Source organism: Oryctolagus cuniculus, chromosome 11 (genome assembly GCF_964237555.1).
Source record: "Oryctolagus cuniculus chromosome 11, mOryCun1.1, whole genome shotgun sequence".
Classification (NCBI taxonomy): Eukaryota; Metazoa; Chordata; class Mammalia; order Lagomorpha; family Leporidae; genus Oryctolagus; species Oryctolagus cuniculus.
This window is the reverse complement of record NC_091442.1, coordinates 94374697-94396217: the sequence shown is the minus strand read 5'-3', so window position 1 is coordinate 94396217 and position 21521 is coordinate 94374697. Positions and strand designations below refer to the sequence as shown.

General features: G+C 37.6%; 1 pseudogene; it reads left to right on the top strand.

Moving 5' to 3' along the window:
* The first annotated feature begins 801 nt into the window (after positions 1-801).
* Positions 802-20254, top strand: LOC100344310 (large ribosomal subunit protein eL33-like; annotated as a pseudogene).
* Positions 20255-21521: the final 1267 nt, after the last annotated feature.

Below are 21521 nucleotides of genomic sequence, written 5' to 3'. Positions count from 1 at the left end.
TTTACCCCATTTTGTTCACCCAGTTTTCTTTTCTTGAACTACAATGGATAATATTTATATTTCTGTTTAGCAATACAAAAATTATCTTATAGTCTAAGTTCAGCTCTATACTAAGTTATTCAACGTTTGGCAGCTGTGGGGTATATGGCAGGTATTCAAATATTTACTGAGCGAATATTAGCATTTGAGGTTTTCTCTGGAACTAAGATCAGAAGGTCGGTTAAAATGCTCGTCGAAACCACTAGAACTGCACTTCTGATCTCTGCACTCCATCCAGGCTGTTCAGGCACATGCTTTCTTCTTCAGCTCTTTTGGCATTTCCAGTTTTATTGCACCTTCAGGAATGACGAAACTCAAGTTGATTGTTCAGTTTTACGTATTCTCTCTGTAAGAAGCCTCTCTACAGTAAATGCCAAAGCCTAAAGATTGATAAACCCCTCCACACACAACAGGATTTAGGACAAAAAAGGTCCAGAGTTTTTGTTAATTATTCCAAGTCACAATTGAAAAATGTCCCTTTCTGGGTTTACTCCGTTCGTAAGAGTAAGGGTCACCACTCAAGGCGTAGGGGTGCATCTTTCTGGTTAGGTTCATAATCGTTGATTCCATTTTCTCCAGTTCTGAGAAAAGAAGCCCTGAAGGGAGGATGTGTGGTTTACATGCCTGGAACAGGTCAATTGCTCTAATCTGCAATCTGCTATTTTGTTTCAACTGTTGGGAGACCAATTTTAATTATAACTTGTCCGTTTCCCTTCTATTTCGGTACAAAGCTGTTTTGATTACAGAAGAGGAGGTGAGGTGATGGTCGTGGTAGTGGCGGTGGCTGCGGTGGCAGTGATACTAGCGGTGATGGTGGTGGTGGTGGTGGTGGTGTGTGTGTGTGTGTGTATGCGTGTGTGTGAAGGAGGAGTGGCAAAGGGTGGCAGGCAGCATCCATGGGCTGTATTTGTTAATCTTCTTATAAACCTAACAGATTTTTCAGCTGAAATTTAGCCAATGTTAATTGTACATGCAGAATACATGCTGGGAAAATCTCCTTGGGAAAAGAAAAGGCAGAAAGCCCAGCCGGCCTGTTATATAAGATGTTTATTTTCATCCAATTCAACCCTCCATAGGCAGAACAGAAAATAGGCCAGTGCTTCTGACCAGTGACATCACCTTCTCATCGGAAGAAAGCGGGAAAGGCTGATCACTGTATTGTTAGGAGAGAGGATAATTTCCTTTCCTGGTCGTTTTTCTCCTGGAAAGCTTTATTTCGGAAGATAGTGATCTCATCTCCCTTGAATGTTTATTTCTTAAAATTTTGTAACAATGAAACTACCTGGATTTCAGTTCTGCTACAATATACATAAACACTTGTTTGGCTATGTTTTCTCTAGGTCTCTAAACTTTAAAAGAATGGATCATTTTAGCAGAATATTGACCAACTTAACGAAATGATGGGGGAGGCCAGGTGATCTTGAAATTTAATATTTTGCACTATTTTATAGAGTATTTGATAATTTGCTTTCCAGAACTGCTCCACTTCCTGGGCTGCTTTGCATGTATATTTGAGTAGATGGGCATCATGTTTATTTCATGAATCCTAAGAATTACATGCACAGGTGTAAAAAATGGTGCAGCAACTCATCATCTATATTTTAATATAGACATTTTTGCAATTTATTAGGAGTAAAATGACTTAAACTGTGTGAATGCATACTATTTTTTCTCATATTTGAAAATTAAAAGCAAACTAAATCTCATTTATTACAGATGCTGATTCAGCTACTTAAAAACATGCCAAAATTAAACTAGACATTCTATGCTTTTGTTTATGACAGCTTTAGCAGAAGGATTTCGTTCTGCCAAAAAAAATCTTCAGAATTATTCTAATTCACTCACTTTTCATAAATACTGTGTCTATTCTTGTTTCATTCTCCCTCTAGAGGAAATCAGTGGGCATTACAACTCAAACTAATAATTACATATAATGTTGCACACAAGTAGGTCTAATTTAAGTATAATCACAAGAAAAATTCCTTGACTTCATTTAAATTCAAGTTAACTAAATCCTAGGAGCCATTATCTTCAGTAGCTCTAACTTTGCAGCAGCTTTTTTTCCCTTAATCTGAGTGTCAGTAGATAAATGGTATTTTCTTGAACAACGAAGCAAAATCTTAACTCTGTGGAAGTGCAGTTTATTAGGAAAGATGGATGAATGGAAAAAGTTAAAATTTCAGGTTCTAACAGAATGAGTGGTATGCATTTGAGACCTCCACAGTCTGACTGGTGTATTCTGGGGTTCACATTACTTCTGCTATGTGGTTTTTGGAGGTGCTGAATATCTTTTGATGTTGTACAAATTAGACATCACGATATAAAGTGGCCCAGTCACCTGTGGCTAGCATAATCAAGTGTTTGGATTTAGACAGAAATATTCATAAGCATTCAGCCCAATGATGAGAGTAGGAAAGGGTTTCTTTTCTTGTTTTCTAGAGGCAAAATGGCTTGATTTGTGGAAGCTGCCTAATCACTTTGAGGCTCTCTTCTCTATTGGTAAAATGGGAATAATCATATCTCCCTCCAGTAGCGTGAGATCAAATAAAAATGCAAAATGCCCAATTTGTAACTGACTCATGGTTGATTCTTTTCCTCTTCCATTTTTTGTAATAAAAATTTTATGATTGCAGCTGAGAAATAAAAATTAGCAAACTCTTTCAGATTTTCCCTCATATCTTTACATACCCCCTTCTGTACTCTTGTGTTGAATCTCAGAGTTGTAGCATGATTTTGTCTTCAAAATGTTATTGTAAGACTCTTGCAGAAATTCCAGGTGTGGTGGACAGTCTGGAAAGAGAAATATGAGACTCGCAGAGTGAGGCTTTGGGGCCATATTTGTGGGATATACATAGAAAGGGAGGAACAGTTATCTCCTCATGTTTTGATCTGTAAAGAAGTTTAGCTTATAAAGCTTACAAAAGCAAGATCTGGCATAGTAATGTCTATTCTGTGTTTTTAAAGCCTAGAAAGTTATTTAGAAAATCATTTGCAAGAAGCTATGATTAAGGAGAACTTTTGAAAACATTTCCCTTCTCTGTACTGTTAGCATGAAAATATTTCAATAAGTGATATGGTAAAGTTTTGTAAGGTCCAAAGTAAATTTTACTCCCACTTCTAAAGTCCATTATGTTAGTTTCTATCCCTAAGTCCATTGAATAAATTTAATATATTATATTATATTTTTTAAATTTTCCTAAACGTGATACACACACACATTTCTTCTCTGTATATTCAGTACGTGTGTTCTATTGTCTCCATGAACGCTTAGTTAGCAACTAGTGTTCCACTGCTCCTATAAGAAATACAGTGGGGTTCCCAAAAGCCTCTAGTCACAACACTGCCATCAACTGATCAGCACATAATCTTATTGCATGTCTGTATCTATTTAAATAAATCTTATTTATGATTAATCAACAATGAATTCACTGCTAACAGTACTGTAACTCATGCTTGAGCAAAGTTTATGTGATTTACACATTGTCTCTGTAAGGCACATCACAGTGGCTTTGTGCTTACAAACACTGAACAGAACTTCAGCACTTTACTTGGGGATCATCAAACAAAAATCATGAAAAAAGTAATCAACAAAGAAATATAAATATGAAAAAAAGACCAGGCACTAGGTAGACCACAAAAAGAAAGCTTCTGTATGATATGGAGCTGAAACAAGAGGGCATTGTGTGACCTAGAAAATTCTGCAAGTACTGATTTTGGAGTTACTAATTTTTTCAAGTAGACAAATTTATGCATAATGAGGATCAACTGTATATCCAAAGGCATTTTTAAAAGTTCACAGAAAAATGGAATTAGGAGGCAAATTTATTTAGGGGGGAAGAATTGTGAAATCATGAACAGTTTTGTCATAGTATGAATTACTATGACCTTCTTGAATTCACCGTGTGTGTGTATGTGTGTGTGTGTGCCTGTGTTTGTGTTACATCTTTTCTATCATACTAATCGTGCATTATATATACCATCCTGAACACTGCCTTATTTTATTGCTCAGTTACTGATAGTACAGACTTAAGTCAGACTCTCTGGGCTCAAAATCATGACATTGTAAATTACCTAACTTTTCAATGCTACTATTTATTCACATAGGAATCAAAGAGAGTCTACTTAATGGAATTGCCATAAGGATGAATTAAGTTAATATTTAAAAAGCATTTAGAGTACACCCAACAAACCCTAAACGTTATGTATGTGTTTGTAGTACCATTATGTAAAAATATATGTGGAGATTATTCCTTGTTGGCCCATAAAGCATGTCCTTATTCTTTGTGAAAACAACATATACTATTACTATACTTGGATAGATCATCATTTCTTAAGTTGGTGCACACAGAGTGCATTTAGATTTCTTCCCATCTTTTGCTTCATTGAGAATCTTCGAACACATTTCTGTATATACAGTGGAAATCTATCTGTAGGGAAAGGGATTGTGCAGTTTCAATTTGATGTATGTTACCACATTGTCCCCCCAAATTTGTTATATGTATAGTCACAAAATAAAAGCTACTTCTTTTCAATAAAAAGGAAAGAATGACTCTTACTTTTTATCTTTTGCTCAATGGAAAGGCTCTTTTTTTTCTTATATTAAGTTGAGAAAACGATCTCATTGTTCATCTGCAGGTAGTTGGAATAGCATTAATAACACCCAGTTTTCAGGTTTATTAAGCACCAAAAGGTTTGAAAATATTTTGCAGGCCTTATGGGAATTCTTTCTAAACCCAGAACTACAGATTACTTTATCATTCTGATAATATCGTACCATCTCAGTTAAGTAGGAATAAAGCTATCATTTCCTCTACTTGATATTCTTCTTTCCATTAAGCAAACCTCCAATGAATTCACTTGATTATTACGTAACTTAGAAAATGAAATAGGAAGAGCAGAATAATTGATAGACATTGTGTTTTACATACACTAATGCTGTATAAACTTAGGAAAAAACACCAAATTTTGCTTAGGAAGATTTTTTTAATTCCAAAAACACTAACAACTTCCAGAAAGGTAATTCTACCATAAAGTAATCTGGCTTCTTAAATTTTCCCTGCTTTCTGACACCTGTCAGTCCTCAGATCATTGAGGAATGCTTTACTTCTTGCCACAGATTCTTAGAGCAGATTATGCCTTGCTTCTTTTGTTTATTTATTTTTTCTTTAGGAAATTCATTAACATCTTTACACACAATAGCAAAGGTATTTAGAATTCTGATGATGGGCTGGGGGTCAGTAAATGTGGAGAAACTGGGGTACCTTTCCAACCAGGGAGTACTCTCTTAAAAGCTCTCTGTGGATCTGAAAAAGTTCTAGAAAACAACCTGAGTCACTCTTATTAGGAGAGTCAGGTAGGAGAGCAGCTGGGCATAATTAGTGCCAGTATCATCTTACCTCCTTTTTAAATTTTTCAAAAGATTTCTTTTTTTCTGGTCAATTTCTTCTGAGAAGGGCAACCTAATCAGATATAATCTTTGCTTTTAGAAGTTACCATGGTGACTGGTCAAGATAAGCTATCTTCTCTCACATCATAAATGCACATTTTGTATGGTGCTAAATAAGCCTGTATTTCATCAGAGTTTTTCTTTGAGTGATAAAACAAACAGGGAACACTGAAATTGTTCACAGCAATCAGAAATGATATTTCCCCATATTGATTTTTCCCTTTCTTTTTGCCCTTTCTACATCTATGCCATGTCTCTTTGAAGTACACATCAAGGCACAATGCTTACTACAAGAAGCAAAAGAGAGTGAAACTTTTTTGTTATTATTAATATGGACTAGCATAACGAAAGTCTTATCTAAAATTTATGTTCTGTTAAGTGAAAGACAACATCACTCACCAAGGCTGACGGACAACACAGCCAAAGACAATCAGAAGGCAGTGACTGTGACTAATCTAACAACAGTCAGTACTGAAGGGTGCTGGGTCAGAGAAAGCAGTGCATAGAAATATCTTTAGCTTTTTAAAACTAGACTATTGTTTTAGAACAGTTTTAGGATCTAGCAAAATTGCATAGAAAATGAAGTTTCCACATATTCCCAGCTTCTCCACAGCCTGCTGAACGGATATCCCCACTAGAGTGGTGTGGTTGACACATCATTATCCCCTAAAGTCCACAGATTAAGGTTCACTGTTGATGTGATACATCCTATGCATCTGTACAAATGTAAACTGACATTGATCCACCATTGTAGTACTACACAAAACAGTCCCACTGCCCTAAAAGTCTTTGTGTTCCATCTCTTCATCCCTCCATTCTCTTTACCCCCACCAGCCACTGATCATTTTACTATCTCCATAGTTTTTTCTTTTCCAGAAAGCCTTACTGTTGGAAACAGTCAGTGTGTGTAGCATTTTCATGCTCGATTATTCACTTAGGGGATATATATTTAAGGTTTTAAAGTTTTTTTTAAGGAAATATCATTTCCTCTTTTATCATGTTGTTCATTAGATTCTTCTATGGCTTCTGAACATAGTGTATCTAATCAGGAAATTCCAAACATGAAATCACTTAAATTTAAAAAACAAAGATTTATTAATTTATTTGAAAGGCAAAGATACAGAGAGAGAAGAAGAGAGAGAAAAATTGACTTTCCTGGAGCCAGCACTGTGGTGTAGCAGGTTAAGTTGCCATCTGCACGCTGGCATCCCATATGGGTGCCAGTTTGAGTCCCAGCTGCTCCACTTCAGATCCAGCTCCCTCTAATGCTCCTGGGAAAGCAGCGAAAGATGATGTAAGTCCCTGAGCCCCTGCACCCATGTGGGAGACCCAGAAGAAGCTCCTGGCTCCTGGCATTGGATCAGCCCAGCTCTGGCCATTGCGACCATTTGGGGAGTGAACCAACAGATGGAAGATTTCTCTGTCTCTCCTTCTCTCTCTCTGTAATTCTGCCTTTAAAATAAATGAATAAATCTTAAAAAGAAAAAGAAAGAGAAGTAAAAGGAGAAGGAGAAAAAAGAGAAGAAGAGAGCGATCTTCATCAGCTGGTTCATTCCCAAATGACCAGGAGCTTCTTCCAGTTCTCCCATGTGGGTTCAGTGGCCCAAATACTTGGGCCATCTTCCACTGCCTTCCTAGGCTCATTAGCAGGGAGCTGGATCAGAAGTGGAGCAGCTGGGACCTGAATCAGCACACACATGGGCTGCTGGCACTGCAGGAGGAAGCTTAACTTTCTACACCACAGCACTGGCCCCAATTGTGTAAAATTTGAAATCAGTATTTCAGATGTAAAAAAAAAAAGAAGGGCAAATGAAAATATTTAAAAAATTGATAGAAACAGACAAAATCATCACCCCTACAATGCAAGAAGATATAGAACCTGGGTATGGCATACATAAAAGTAGAATAGTGGATAACCACCAAAAGTGATGTTGTGGGGGTGATGGAGACATCTAAGTGTAAGCTAATGTGAAGAATTCCTTAGAATTAAGGAATTAATTAAGAAAATAAATCTATCTAGAAAAATAGAAAAATAATCTATCTTGAAGTTCTCAACACTGCTAGGCACACAAATGCTTCTGTCAGGGGTTGAAGAAGCATTGAGTAATTCTCTACCCTTAGCCCAAATTGCTCAGAGAATAAAGAAAATACCCAGAGAGTTGTTAATATTCTCTTACAAGTAGGCAGTCATTCAATTCTAAGTCAAGTCTTCCCCAGTCTCCTGATTAAAATTAATCACCTTCTCAGTGCTCTAAAAGCTCTGTGTTTATGACTCATGTGGGCAGATGAATCATTTTTAGGTTTTGCATTACTGTTATTTGTTTATGCCTTAATCTTCTTCACTAGACTGAAAATTCATCTCGGATGGCAATCTTAATTTTTAACATTGCATTTTGCAAAATATTTCCCTAACAGGAAATGTTCAGTAAACATTGGTCAAATCCATCTGAGTTTGAGTCTATGGGTGTATGTTATAAGCCCATTTCCCAGCCCCTGCCCAACGAAAGGATATTTATAAATTGCAAAGTCCTCCTTTACCAATTTCACTGTTCTCTAGCAAAAAAGGATGATCTCATGATATATAAAAACATAGTGGGTAAACATTTTGATATATTATCTTTTTTGTTTCCTTTAACTCCCCACAAGTCCTTCTGAATTTTTGTTTATCAAAAAAATCTAAATACTTGGAAGAAAGAATTTCAAAGAAAGACAGATTACCTGGAAATAAACTAGCACACAAAATGCAACCCTATACCAGCTTGCCTCATAAAGAGACCTCTGGGCTGCATGAAGGAGAAATGGGAAATGAAACATAGAAGTCTATGTGTCCCAAAGGCACATGAAAACTCTATATTGCAGTACTGCTGAAAGTCACAAGGCCCAAGAAAAAATGATTGTGAGTATATATGGCAGATGGCCCCCATATGCAGTATGGTTAAAAATTTCCATGCCTGAATCATGGCTCAGAATAGCAAAGCATCCCTGAATGTTAAGGGAACCAGGCAGATGGGAATAATGGATGTTCCAGTGAAAATCAGTGTGGACAACTGACTGAAAGCAGATTGCTCCCTCTCTCCAACCTGCATGCTCCATTCTTCCAACTTCCCTTTCTTGTATAAGATCATGGAACTGAAGCTGTAGAATAATCACAAAGAAGAAATCCTGAATGTTTATGAAGTTTATGTTATCATCAATGGTGGAACAAGCATTCTGTGTAAGAAATTAAGTTGAGGTGCCAGCATTGTGGTGTGGTAGGTTAAGCTTCCACCTTCAATGCTGGCATCCCATATGGGTACTGGTTCGTGACCCAGCAGCTCTACTTCCAATCCAGTTCTCTGCTATTGTGCCTGGGAAAGCAGTAGAAGATGACCCATCGCTTGCCATCTGTACCTATTTGGGATATAGGAATGAAGCTCTTGGCTCCTGCCTCTTACCTGGCCCAGCACTGGCCAATGTGACCATTTCAGGAGTGAAACAGTGGATGGAAGATATCTCTCTCTCTCTCAATCTGTCTCTCCCTCTCTCTCTCTCTGTGACTTGGCCTTTCAAATAAATAAGTAAATATTTAAACAGGAATTAAGTTGAATTATAGAAAATAAACTGAGTTTTTCTACTTAATTGTATTTATGGACTGAGATTAAAACTTGTTTCAGAAATTTTGGGAAAGAAATGGACTCTCACTCATGAATCTTAACATGTCTAAACAAACAGAAGGAAGAGGTAATTGAGTCAACTTTGAAATGAAAAAAGAGAAGCAATTCAACAAGATTTCCCAGTTTCTTCATTCTTATTTTGAAACTTCAGAGTCAGTAGAATTTATCACTAAATTACTTCCTTAGATTAACAGGCTCAAAATGTGTCCTCACTTAAAATTAAGTAAAATTGTATAAAATAAATAAAAAAGGATTCTAGTTACTGCTATCTACACATTCATGTTTACTCAGAAGGGTTAACAATCTGTAGGACATGGCTTCCAGCTCAATAAGAGAGTTGGTAATACCTGAAAAGTTTGGGGTTCAAAGGGCAGCCATGGCATGGCTTTGTCAGATGACTGATATATTACCCTCTTCATGGACAGACAGCAGGATAAATACTAAGCAATTTCATGGAGATTTGATTTCTTTGACGCCACTTCCTGGGGTCTCAAGAGAATCATACAATGAATATATTAAGTAAACCCCTCTCTATTCTTTTCAAACAACTTAGCTCAGTCGGCTCTCCCCTTTACCTACTGGTGGAGGACACACTCCTTTTCTCCTGTTTCACAGAGGAAGAGTATGACCAACAACCTACACAGTCATGTGCTGCATAATGGGACCTCATAAGATGATATTGTCTAGTGATATCATAGGTCTCTTTAAGTATACTCTATGGCTTTCATATAGCAAGGATGTTGCCTTGCGACTAATTTCTGAAAGCATAGTTTTATCACTTATTGACACATAAATGATAGAGACTCATACTAGACTGTATAACAAATACATAAATTCATTCAGAGACAGAAATATTCCTTTGACTGCACGAGCCCTTCTTCTGTGCTGTTTGATCTTCCTAATTCCAACCTAAATGTTTTATCACAGTGAACAAAGCTACAGTTCATGCCTTTTCCTGCCTGCTTTCCAAATCCAGCCATCAATTTTTACTGTGTGCTGCAATTGTGTTGACTAACTTCCATTCCTTAATCATGCCAGAGGATTCTATTTTGCCATACGTGACTTGTTTTGTCTGCATTTCTCTATGTCTGTTCCTTAGCAGTCCTGATGAACATCTACAACTCAAAAAGGCTGACTGAACCATATCCTGTAAGTATCCCTAGCTCTCTCCTCTCCTTCCCCCATGTAGAATTGTCTGTTTTTCTCTTGTGACCTATGGTACCACACATATCATTTGTTAATTCGATGATCCATCACTTATTAAATAATATGTGGTAGGTGCTGTCATACTGAGAAAAGAGTTCATGCTCTCAATAGTCATGCATATTAATTGCTACTGCACTTTGTGTATTTTCCTCACACTGTATTACATTAAGAGTCATTGAGGACTGACATTGAATCTTACTCCTTGTGTTCTCAGCACCACACATGGGGTGGTAGGCATGAAATAAATGTGCTAAATTCAAATTTTCCTCTTGCTACAAATGATAAAGTAGAATTATTTAAATCTGATTAGTCCATACATAGTTATTATAAAATTTAAGCAATACAGAAATTAAAAGAAACTGAGTCATTTTCTTGTCACCCTTAATTTCTCTGTGTGAACTAATGTTAATAATATGATGCTACCCTTTCCTCTATCCCCCATATATAGTTATTCAAAATGTACAATGATTTTATTTTCATTTTCTATTAAAATGCAGTATATGCTTTTGTGAGGGTTATATCTTTAATTTTTCCCTGGAATGTCATTGGGAAAACTTTCAACCACAAATTTAGTGACAATATTAAGAAGCACAGGGGCCGGCACTGTGGCTCACTAGGTTAATCCTCCACCTGCGGTGCCGACATCCCATATGGGCACTGGATTCTAGTCCCGGTTGCTCCTCTTCCAGTCCAGCTCTCTGCTGTGGCCTGGGAAGGCAGTGGAGGATGGCCCAAGTGCTTGGGCACTTGCACCTGCATGGGAGACCAGGGAGAAGCACCTGGCTCCTGGCTTCGGATCGGTGCAGCACTGGCCGTAGCAGCCATTTGGGGGGTGAACCAATGGAAGGAAGACCTTTCTCGCTCTCTCTCTCTCTCACTGTCTAGCTCTGTCAAATAAATTTTTAAAACACTGAATGTAGAATAGGAGTTTACATGTGTGTTTGTACATCTATATCTTTGTGGATGTCTATATATGCAAACAGCTACATGCACACAGAAATTTATGAATTTACTATGGAAAAATGGGTAAAAATTATAATTTAAAAAAAGCTGTTTTGATATTAGCTCCTTTTTCAAAAGTAAATGGTTTAGGTGCATGGGATGATTTCTGGAGTTTCTATTCTCTCCCATTTGTCTACAAGACTGTTTTTGTCACAGTATCAGGCTATTTTAACTATAACTGCCCTGTAATCTGTTTTGAAATAAGGTATTTTGATGCCTCCAGCTTTGTTTTTGTTGTATAAGATTGTTTTAGCTCTTTGGGGTCTGTTGTTTTTCCATATGAATTTTAGCATCATTTTTTCTAGATCTGCAAAGAATGTCATTAATATTTTGATTGGGATCACATTGAATCTATACATTGCTTTTGGTAGTATTGGCATTTTGATGCTGTTGATTCTTCCAATCCATGAACATGGAAGGTTTTTCCTTTTTTTAGTATCTTCTTCTATTTCTATCTTTAGTGTTTTATAATTTTCATTGTAGAGATCTTTGACATCCTAAGTTAAACTTATTCCAAGATATTTAATTATTTTGGGAGCTATTGTGAATGGGACTGATCTTGAAAGCTCTTTCTCAGCCATGGCATTGTCTGTGTATACAAAGGCTGCTGATTTTTTCAGGTTGATTTTATGTTCTTTGAGCTTACCAAATTATTTTATGAGTTACAATAATCTCTCAGTGGAGTCTTTTGGATCCCCTATATATAGAATCATGTCACCTGCCAATAGGGATAGTTTGATGTCCTCCTTTCCAGTTTGTATTCCTTTGATTTCTTTTTCTTGCCTAATGGCTCTGACTAAAACTTTATGGACTATATTAAATAGTGAAGATGAGAGACTGCATCCTTGTCTGGTTCCGGATCTTAGGGGGAATGCTTCCAGCTTTTCTCCATTCAGTAGGATGTTGGCTGTGGGTTTGTCATAAATTGCCTTGATTGTGTTGAGGAATGTTCCTTCAATACCCCAATTTTTTTTTTGACAGGCAGAGTGGACAGTGAGAGAGAGAGACAGAGAGAAAGGTCCTCCTTTTGCCGTTGATTCACCCTCCAATGGCCGCCACGGCTGGTGTGCTGCGGCTGGCGCACTGCACTGATCCAATGGCAGGAGCCAGGTGCTTCTCCTGGTCTCCCATGGGGTGCAGGGCCCAAGCACTTGGGCCATCCTCCACTGCCTTCCCGGGCCACAGCAGAGAGCTGGCCTGGAAGAGGGGCAACCGGGAAAGAATTAGGAGCCCCGACTGGGACTAGAACCCCGTGTGCCGGCGCCGCTAGGTGGAGGATTAGCCTATTGAGCCACGGCGCCGGCCTCAATACCCAAATTTTAAAGTTTTTATCATGAAAGGATATTGTATTTTATCAAATGTTTTCTCTCCATCTATTGAAATAACCATATAGTGTTTTTTAAGGTTTATGTATTTATTTGAAAGGCAGATCCACAGAGAAGCAGGAGAAGAGGTCTAGGCACAGGAAGAAAGAGAGAACTTCCATGTGCTGGTTCACTCCGTAAATGGCCACAGTGGCCAGAGCAGGGCCAAACCGAAGCCAGGAGCCAGGAACTTCTTCCTGATCTCCCATGCAGATGAAGGAACCTAAGCACCTGGGCCATCTTCCACTGCTTTCCTAGGCCATAACAGAGAGTTGGGTCAGAAGTGGAACAACTGGGACTTGAGCCCATGCCCATATGGGATTCTGGCACTGCAGGTGACAACTTTATCTGCTAGGCCACGCCACCAGCCCCAACCATATGGTTTTTGTTTTTCAGTTTATTAATGTGATGCATCACATTCATTGATTTGCAAATGTTGAACCATCCCTTTATACCAGGGATAAATCCCACTTGGTCCAGGTAAATGATCTTTCTGATGTGTTGTTGGATTCGGTTGGCTAGTATTTCATTGAGGATCTTTGCATCTATGTTCCTCAGAGATACTAATCTGTAGTTCTCTTTCTCTGTTGTGTCTTTTTCTTACTTAGGAATTAACATGATACAGACTTCACAGAAGGAGTCTGGGAAGATTCTCTCCTTTCAATTGTTTAGAATAGCTTGAGAAGAATTGGAATTATTTCTTTTTTAAGTGGTAGAATTCAGCATCAGACATCTGCTCCTGGGATTTTCTTTTTTGGGAGTGTCATTATTACTGATTCAGTTTCTGTCTTGCTTATTGGTCTGTTTAGGTTTTTTATGTCTTCATGACTCAATTTTTGGTAGAATGTATGTGTCAGGAATCTATCCATTTCTTCTAGGTTTCTGAATTTATTGACAATCAGCTCTTTGTAGTAATTCCTGACAATTCTTTTTATTTCACTGGTATCTGTTATTACGTTTCATTTTTCATCTCTGATTTTATTGATTTTGGTCTTCTCTCTTTTTTAAGTTGGGTCAGTGGTGTATCAATTTTGTTTACTTTCTTCAAAAAAACAGCTCTTCATTTCACTGATCTTTTGTGTTTTTTGTTTCAGTTTTATTTATTTCTTCTCTAATTTTAATTATTTTTCCTCCTACTAATTTTGTGTTTGGTTTTTTGTTGTTGTTCTAGGTCCTTGAGATGCATTGATAGTTTATTTATTTGGTAGCTTTCAAATTTCTTCATCTATAAACTTCACTATTAACACTGCTTCTGCTGTATCCCACATGTTTTAATATGATGTATTGTCTTATTTCCAGAATTTTTTTATTTTTCTTTTGATTTCTTCTGTGACCCGCTATTTATCAGAAACATGTTGTTCAGTCTCCATGAGTTTGCATATGAACTAGAAATCCTTGAGATTCCCAGCTTCATTCCATTGTGCTCATAAAAGATGCATGGTACAATTTCCATTTATTTTAATTTGTTGAGACTTGCTTAATGACCTTGCATATGGTCTATCCTGGAGAAAGTTCCAGACACCTATGAGAAGAATGTATATTCTGCAACTATGGGGTGAAAAGTTCTGTGGATATTCATTGGGTCATAGTGTTGAGTAGCTCTGTTGTTTTTTGGTTGATTTTCTGTCTAGATGATCTGTCCATTGATGAAAATGAGTTGTTTAAGTCCCCGTTACTATTGTATTGGAGAATATGTCTCCTTTTAGATCTGTTAACATTTCTTTTAAATAGCCAGGTGTCCTGTAATTGCATGCATATACATTTATTATAGTCACATCTTCCTGTTGAATTGATCCCTTAATCATTATGACCTTCTTCATCTCTTTTAACAGTTTTTATGTTAAAGTTTATCTTGTCTGATATTAGGATGGCAACACCTTTTTTGCTTTCCATTAGCATGGAATATCTTTTTCATCCTTTCACTTTCAGTCTGCATGCCTCTTTGTTGGTTAGATGTGTTTCTCGTAGGCAGCAAATAGATGTGTTTTGTTTTTAAATCAATTCAGCCAGACTGTATTTTTTTAACTGTAGAGTTGAGGCCATTTACATTAAAGGTGATTATTGATAAATAACATCTTGTCTCTGCAATCTTTCCAAAAATATTCATCTTGTTTACTTTGTATTTCTTTTTAATTCTACAAGAGGTTTTTCTGCCTTCACATTTTGCCATAATGATGCCTTTCTTCCTTCATTTCTCTGTGTAGCACATCCTAAAGCATGTTTTGCTAGGCTGGATGAGTGGCGACAGATTCTTTCAATTTATGTTTGTTAGAAAATTCTTTATTTCACCTTTATTCATGAATGAGAGCTTTGTGGAGTACAGTATTCTGAGTTGACAGTTTTTTTTTTCTTTTAATACTTGGACTATATCACACCATTCTCTTCTAGCCTGCAGGGCTTCTGATAAGAAACCAGCTGTGAGTCTAATTAGAAATCATCTGAAAGCAACTGGCATTTCTCTCATTCACATTTTAGAATCTTTTCTTTATATTTTACTATGGGAAGTTTGATTACAATGTGTTGTGGTAAAGATCTTTTCTGGTTATGGCTGTTAGGAGTTCTATGTGCTTCCTCTACTTGGACATCTCTTTCTTCAAATTGGGGAAGTTTTCTGTAATTATTTCACTAAATCGACATTCTAATCCAGTCTCTCCTTCCACACCTTCAGGAACTCCTAAGTCTCATATGTTGGGTCATTTGATAGTATCCCATAAATATCCAGCACTGTTTTTTTTTTTTTTTTGGTTGTTTATTTGTTTGTTTTAGTTTAGTTTTGTTTTGGTCTGACTATAAGATTTCCAAAGATTTGTCTTTCAGTTTGGATATTCTTTCTCCTGCCTTACCATGTCTGCTGTTTAGGCTTTCCACCACATTTTTTATTGATCTGTTGAATGTCTCATTTCTAATATTTCACTTTGATTTCTCTTTAAAATCAATCATGGGAAAAATTTTCATTCATGTCATATATGCTTTACTTTCGTTCATGGATTTGCTTCTGATTGCCTTTGAGTAATCCTATGATTAGCTTTTTGAATCCTATTTCTGGCATTTCCTCAATCTTCTCATCTTTACATTCCAATATTGAAATGTTGTTGTGATCTTGTGGGGAGGAGGCTCATGGTGTCTTCCTTATTCTTGTTTCTTGAATTTCTTCATTTACCTTTATGCATTTGGTGAGCTGATTTTTTTTTCCTCCAATGCCTTTTTATCTTCAAGCTTTTCCTCTGTGGCTTAGTGGAATGTCTGTACTTTCAGTGAATACCAAGAGGTATGTGGTGGCTCTGGTCAGGGGCTCTGGTCAGTGCTCCAGGGTGGGGTGAGCATCCTGGGTAACACTCAAGTTTGGCTGGTAGATCTCAATGCCCAGGTGTTAACCCCCAGTGTCTTCTGGGCCACCATATGAACCGCACAAATGACCTGCACAGTCCTCACTGTGAGCACAGTTTCTGCTGCAATGACCTGTTCTAGGCAACCAAGGAGCTCCAAGCATGTAGACCCACAGGCAGTGATTGCCCAGAGACCTAGTTACATCCTGCACCTTCTCATGTAGCCACTTCCATGGTCTCAGCACAGGAAGCTCCCACAGTTGCTTGGTGCAGAAGTTTCTCTCTGTCCTGTCAGCCTGTCCATTCAACAGAGAGGCAGATGTTCCCTGAGACAGCTGTGCTTAGGCGTCTTGACCCTGGGAGGTTGTGGGTGTCTCACCATCCTACATGATTGCCCAGTCACTTCCCAGCCAGGCTCAAAGTCACTAGAGATTGAGGATTGTCCCCTCTGCTAGAATCTCTGGATCACATATAAGAGCCACTGGCCAAATGTTACTCTGCTGCCAGCACTGCCCAGAAGACGGTGTCCTGTCTCCAGCCAACTGTTGTGCGTGTCCACAAAGAATTCCGCAGCTCCCACCCAAACCCAAAATGGCATCTGCCCTTTCTAAGCCAGGCAGCAGATGCTGTTGTGGGGAAGTTGAGGTGAGATAAATGCACCTACTCTACTTCCACTGGGTCTGCAGGCAACTGCTAGTGACCATAGCCCTCAGGGCTCCAGTCTGGGCTTATGTCACCCTCTCCCTCAGGCTGTATTACCATGGGTTGCTGCACTCCAGTTTCACCCCCATTTCCAATCTGCCGTCTGCTCTTGCTCTTGGCTGCTGCAGCTGTGCACTGTGTTCGTGTCCTTGCTGTGTGTCTGCACCCTCCACACAGGTCCATGGTGTCCTACTTCCTCTTGTCAGATTTCCAACGTGGTTTTCTCTCCAATTTTCCCTAAAAGTGCAGTTGCTGCACTCCATTTTTTTTGTCTTTTTTTTTTTTTTTTTTACTATTTATCCCTGGACTAGAACACTATGTTGTTTTCTAATTCACCATTTTGGAATCTCAAGAGATACTGCTTTATTTATTTATTTATTTATTTTGACAGGCAGAGTGGACAGTGAGAGAGAGAGACAGAGAGAAAGGTCTTCCTTTGCCGTTGGTTCACCCTCCAATGGCTGCTGCAACCGGCGCACTGTGGTCGGCGCACTGCGCTGATCCGAAGGCAGGAGCCAGGTACTTCTCCTGGTCTCCCATGCAGTGCAGGGCCCAAGCACTTGGGCCATCCTCCACTGCCTTCCCGGGCCACAGCAGAGAGCAGGCCTGGAAGAGGGGCAACCGGGACAGAATCCAGTGCCCCGACCGGGACTAGAACCTGGTGTTATGGTGCCACAAGGCGGAGGATTAGCCTAGTGAGCCGCGGCACCAGTGAGATACTGCTTATTAATTTGATTTATCTAGGCAAGGGCTTACTTATAAACCTCAAAAGTGGAAGGGAAGGAAGGAAGGAAGGAAGGAAGGAAGGAAGGAAGGAAGGAAGGAAGGAAAGAAGGAAGGAAGGAAGTCAATTTCCTATCCCAGTGTGACCACTGGGGAACTGGAGATTTAAATTATCTCTTCACACCCTTTCTCTGGTGGAGAAACCATACACACAAGGGAGTCTTCAAATAGAAGCAGCTGATGATTTCCTTTAGTCAGACCCTGTGGGAACTTTCTTATTCCAGAGGACTCTTTTATTTCACAGTTCAACTTTTTGTTTTCACTTCTATTTGAGAATTTGAAATATTAAGATTGTTTTTCACAAACCCTTTTATACTCATCTCAACCCACTCTGGGATCTGTGTTGGTTAGACAACATTTGCACACTTTCCATCTACTGAATTACTGTGTAATTCCTTCCTCAGTTTATTTCAAGCCTGCTTTGTGTTGGCTGTTGACCACACAGAGTTGTATGTTATTAATTCCACAGCTTATTTTGAAAATTTCTCCAGAGACCATCTCTTCCATCCGCCTTCAGCCTGAGACACAAAGCATACAGTCTCTAATATTTCTCCATCAAAAGGGTTTGTGTTATCATTATTTTTCCATGTTCTTTCTGGAATAACACCATCTATTTTGAGTTTTTATTTGATTTGCCTGGTCCAAGGATCCTAGGCAAGAGTAATAAAATGAAGCAAACATTTATTGATAGTATTATGTTACTGAATGAAGGGAGCAATTTAGAGGTAAAGATTTTTTTTTTCCCCACAAGTAGTATATTACCATCTGTTCCCATTTCCCACAAATCAGTACTGAGTGATCAACATGAAAGAGAAAACTGGGTCAACATTTACATTTCAAGTCAAGTTAGATTTTGCTTTGTCAGTTTCTTTGGACTGGAAATCTAAAGGTTAAAGGATTATTTCAAGCATGAGGTAAGCAAGCCATGAAATGGATCCCTCTGGGTAGCCCCAAGAAACTGTGAGACCCAGATAGAGGCAAGAAACATTACAAGGAAGGAATAATGTTTTGTGTGATCTCAGTCTGCCCTTAAATTTATGAAACCAAGAGGATGAGAAAATTTACTTTAATCTGTTATTGTTAAATCTCTGGGTTTTCACATCCTTTATCCTCTAAATGTATGTGGTCTAACCATCTGACTCTTGGATACACAGTGATTTATGGGATTGCCTGATTGATGCTCTGGAAATATCTGCTACTCTAAAATACAAATCTCAAAACACTTACAATGCATGTAATATATTCTGGCATGTTCCTTTCATATACAAAAGGCTAAAAATTTTGCAAAATCATAGAGCGATTAAATTGTAGAATTTGTGGTCAGAGAAGACCAATAGATTTAGGAAATTACATTCATCCCATAAAAGAATCTTGGAAGATTTTGAGCTGGAATAAGTTCTTCCTGCTGACTCAATTGTCTGGGTGTGTGTTGTGTGCATGGCACTAAGGTAAAACTCGTTTCTTTGTTGTTCATTCATTGTTAGGTCTAATGCATACCTGTGCATTATCCAAAAATCTGTTTCCTTCCTTCTGTAAATTTTACATCTCAAAATAATTTGGTGTTGTTAACAGTTTTGTTTTTTGATTTTATTTTGTTTTGTTTTTAGAAACTTCATGACCCAAATCCGTTTAAATGTTTTTCTTAGCATTCACTTGATGGTATTTGAAGTAGATTTTTATAAACAGAAACATGTAATTCATTATCAGGTTTATGCCATTAACTTCCCTGCTAAAATTCTTCAATGTCTTCTCATTGCTCATTGGATTAAATATAAATTTTTTATCTTGATACGAAAGGTCTATGTGATCTTAAGGTTTTTCCATTTTAGTTTTTTATTTTCTTTGAATACTTGTAAGCATGTGTTATTGAATGTTGTATTCTAAGTGTCAAAAGAATCACTTGTTTAATAGGGTCATGTTTTTACTGTTATTTTGACCCACTGTCTTAAGTTAATTTTGTGCTGCTAGAGCAGAATACCAGAGACTGGGTAATTTAAAAGGAATAGAAATTTATCAGCTCATGATTCTCATCACTCAGAAGCCATGATGGTGGCCTCTAGAGAACACTGCCTCTGCATCATCTCATGGAAGACAGAGATCAAGAAACAGTCAGCAAGAGAGAAGGAAGGGTAATGAATTTATCATTTCCTTATGGACTTAGTCTCTGAATAATCCACCCACTCTTACAACTCTTGATCCATTCACAGGGATGAGGACCTCATGTCCTAATCTTCTATAGGTCTCACATCTTCACATTACTCTTTTCGGAATTCAGTTTCCAATATTTGAGCTTTGGGAGAACACATTTAAGCCAATGCAGACACTTTTTCTAAAAATTACTGATAAGGTTTTCCACCATCTTGGAAACTGTAGAGGCCTCCTGGGGATAAGACGTCTAGAATCAACTACCTCTGGAAGGCTGTGGTGCAAGGCCATTTTTGATGGTTATAAGCAAGGTCTCCAGAACAAAAAGGAGCACACAGTGCTTCTTAAAATTGAAGGTGTTTATACGAGAGATGAAACTGAATTCTACTTGGGCAAGAGATGCACTTATGTGTACAAAGCAGAGAGCAACACAGTTGGTGGCAAATCTAACAAAACCAGCATAATATGGGGAAAGATCACTCTTGTCATGTAGACAGTGACATGGCTCATGCCAAATTTCAAAGCAACCTTCCTGTAAAGGCCACTGGATACAGAATCCATGTGATGCTGTACCCATCAAGGATTTAAAGCATTTCAGAGTAATAAATAAAAATGCATTTGTTCTCTTGTAAAATAAATAAATAAATAAAATCTCCACTATTCTAGTATGTATTTTCTATATGCATACTGAAGAATTTTTGGGGGTACACATTTAGGCTTTCTATGGCTTCTTAATAAATTTACCCTTTTAACATTGTGAAATATCCCTTTTTGTCTCTGGTAATATTCCCTGTCATAAAGTCTACTTCGTCTGATATTAATTTATCTATATCAGCTTTCTTGTTCTTACTGTTGAGTAATTTTGATTTGAACCTATTTATATCCAGAGTGTTTCTGGCAAGCAGCATATGGTTGAGTTTTTTTAATCCAATTTTGATTAAACATAGAATATTTGATATATTTATATTTTGTTTAATTTAATTTTACTATTCAGTTTTTAAATATTTTACATTTACATAAATTACAGAAGTATAGTGAGTTTACTACTCTATGCTCTGATTCTCCTGATGTTAATTAACTTATATAACCATAATACAACTACCAAAACCAGAAAATTAACAATGGTGGAATACTAAATGAATTGACTAAACTATTGGTCTTGCTAGAACTTCACTAGTTTTTACCTAGTGCTCTCTAGCTCCTCAGGATCCAATTGAATACTGCTTTTCACTGTTATGCTTCCTGTGCCTCTTCCAATCTGTGAGAATTTCTAAATCTTCCCTTTTGTTTCATGACTTTGACAATTTTGATGATCATCGATAAGTTACAGTTTATCATACATATTAGGATTTTCTGAGGTGTCCTCATCATTCGATTGAGATTATCCATTTTTCTTCTTGGCAAGAACATCAATAAAGTGTGTGTTCTCAGTGCATTGTGTTTAGAAGTACAAGATTTCTGTATATTTTACAAAAATTTGTTCACCCTGATCCTTGGTAAAGGTGGAATCTGATGACTGTTTCCACCCTAATTTTACAATGATTATCTTTAAATGAATAAATATTTTGGGAGAGATATTTTGTGATTATGGTAATATACCATTTTTTTTCTTAAACTATTGTCCATTCACTTATACTTCAATTAGTGCAGGCCATCTTTCAAACTTGTAACTATTGTTCTACATTTACTGTGCAATAAATACTACCACACATTTTGAGTGAGTCCAGAGAGAAATGCCACTGTAACAAATCACATGAAGCTCATAATTTGGTATGCCATAGTACCAAAGGAACTTGTGGTAGAGAAAGATTCCAATCAAAGTCTCTGGAAAACTCCAATGGGAAAATCATAGCAC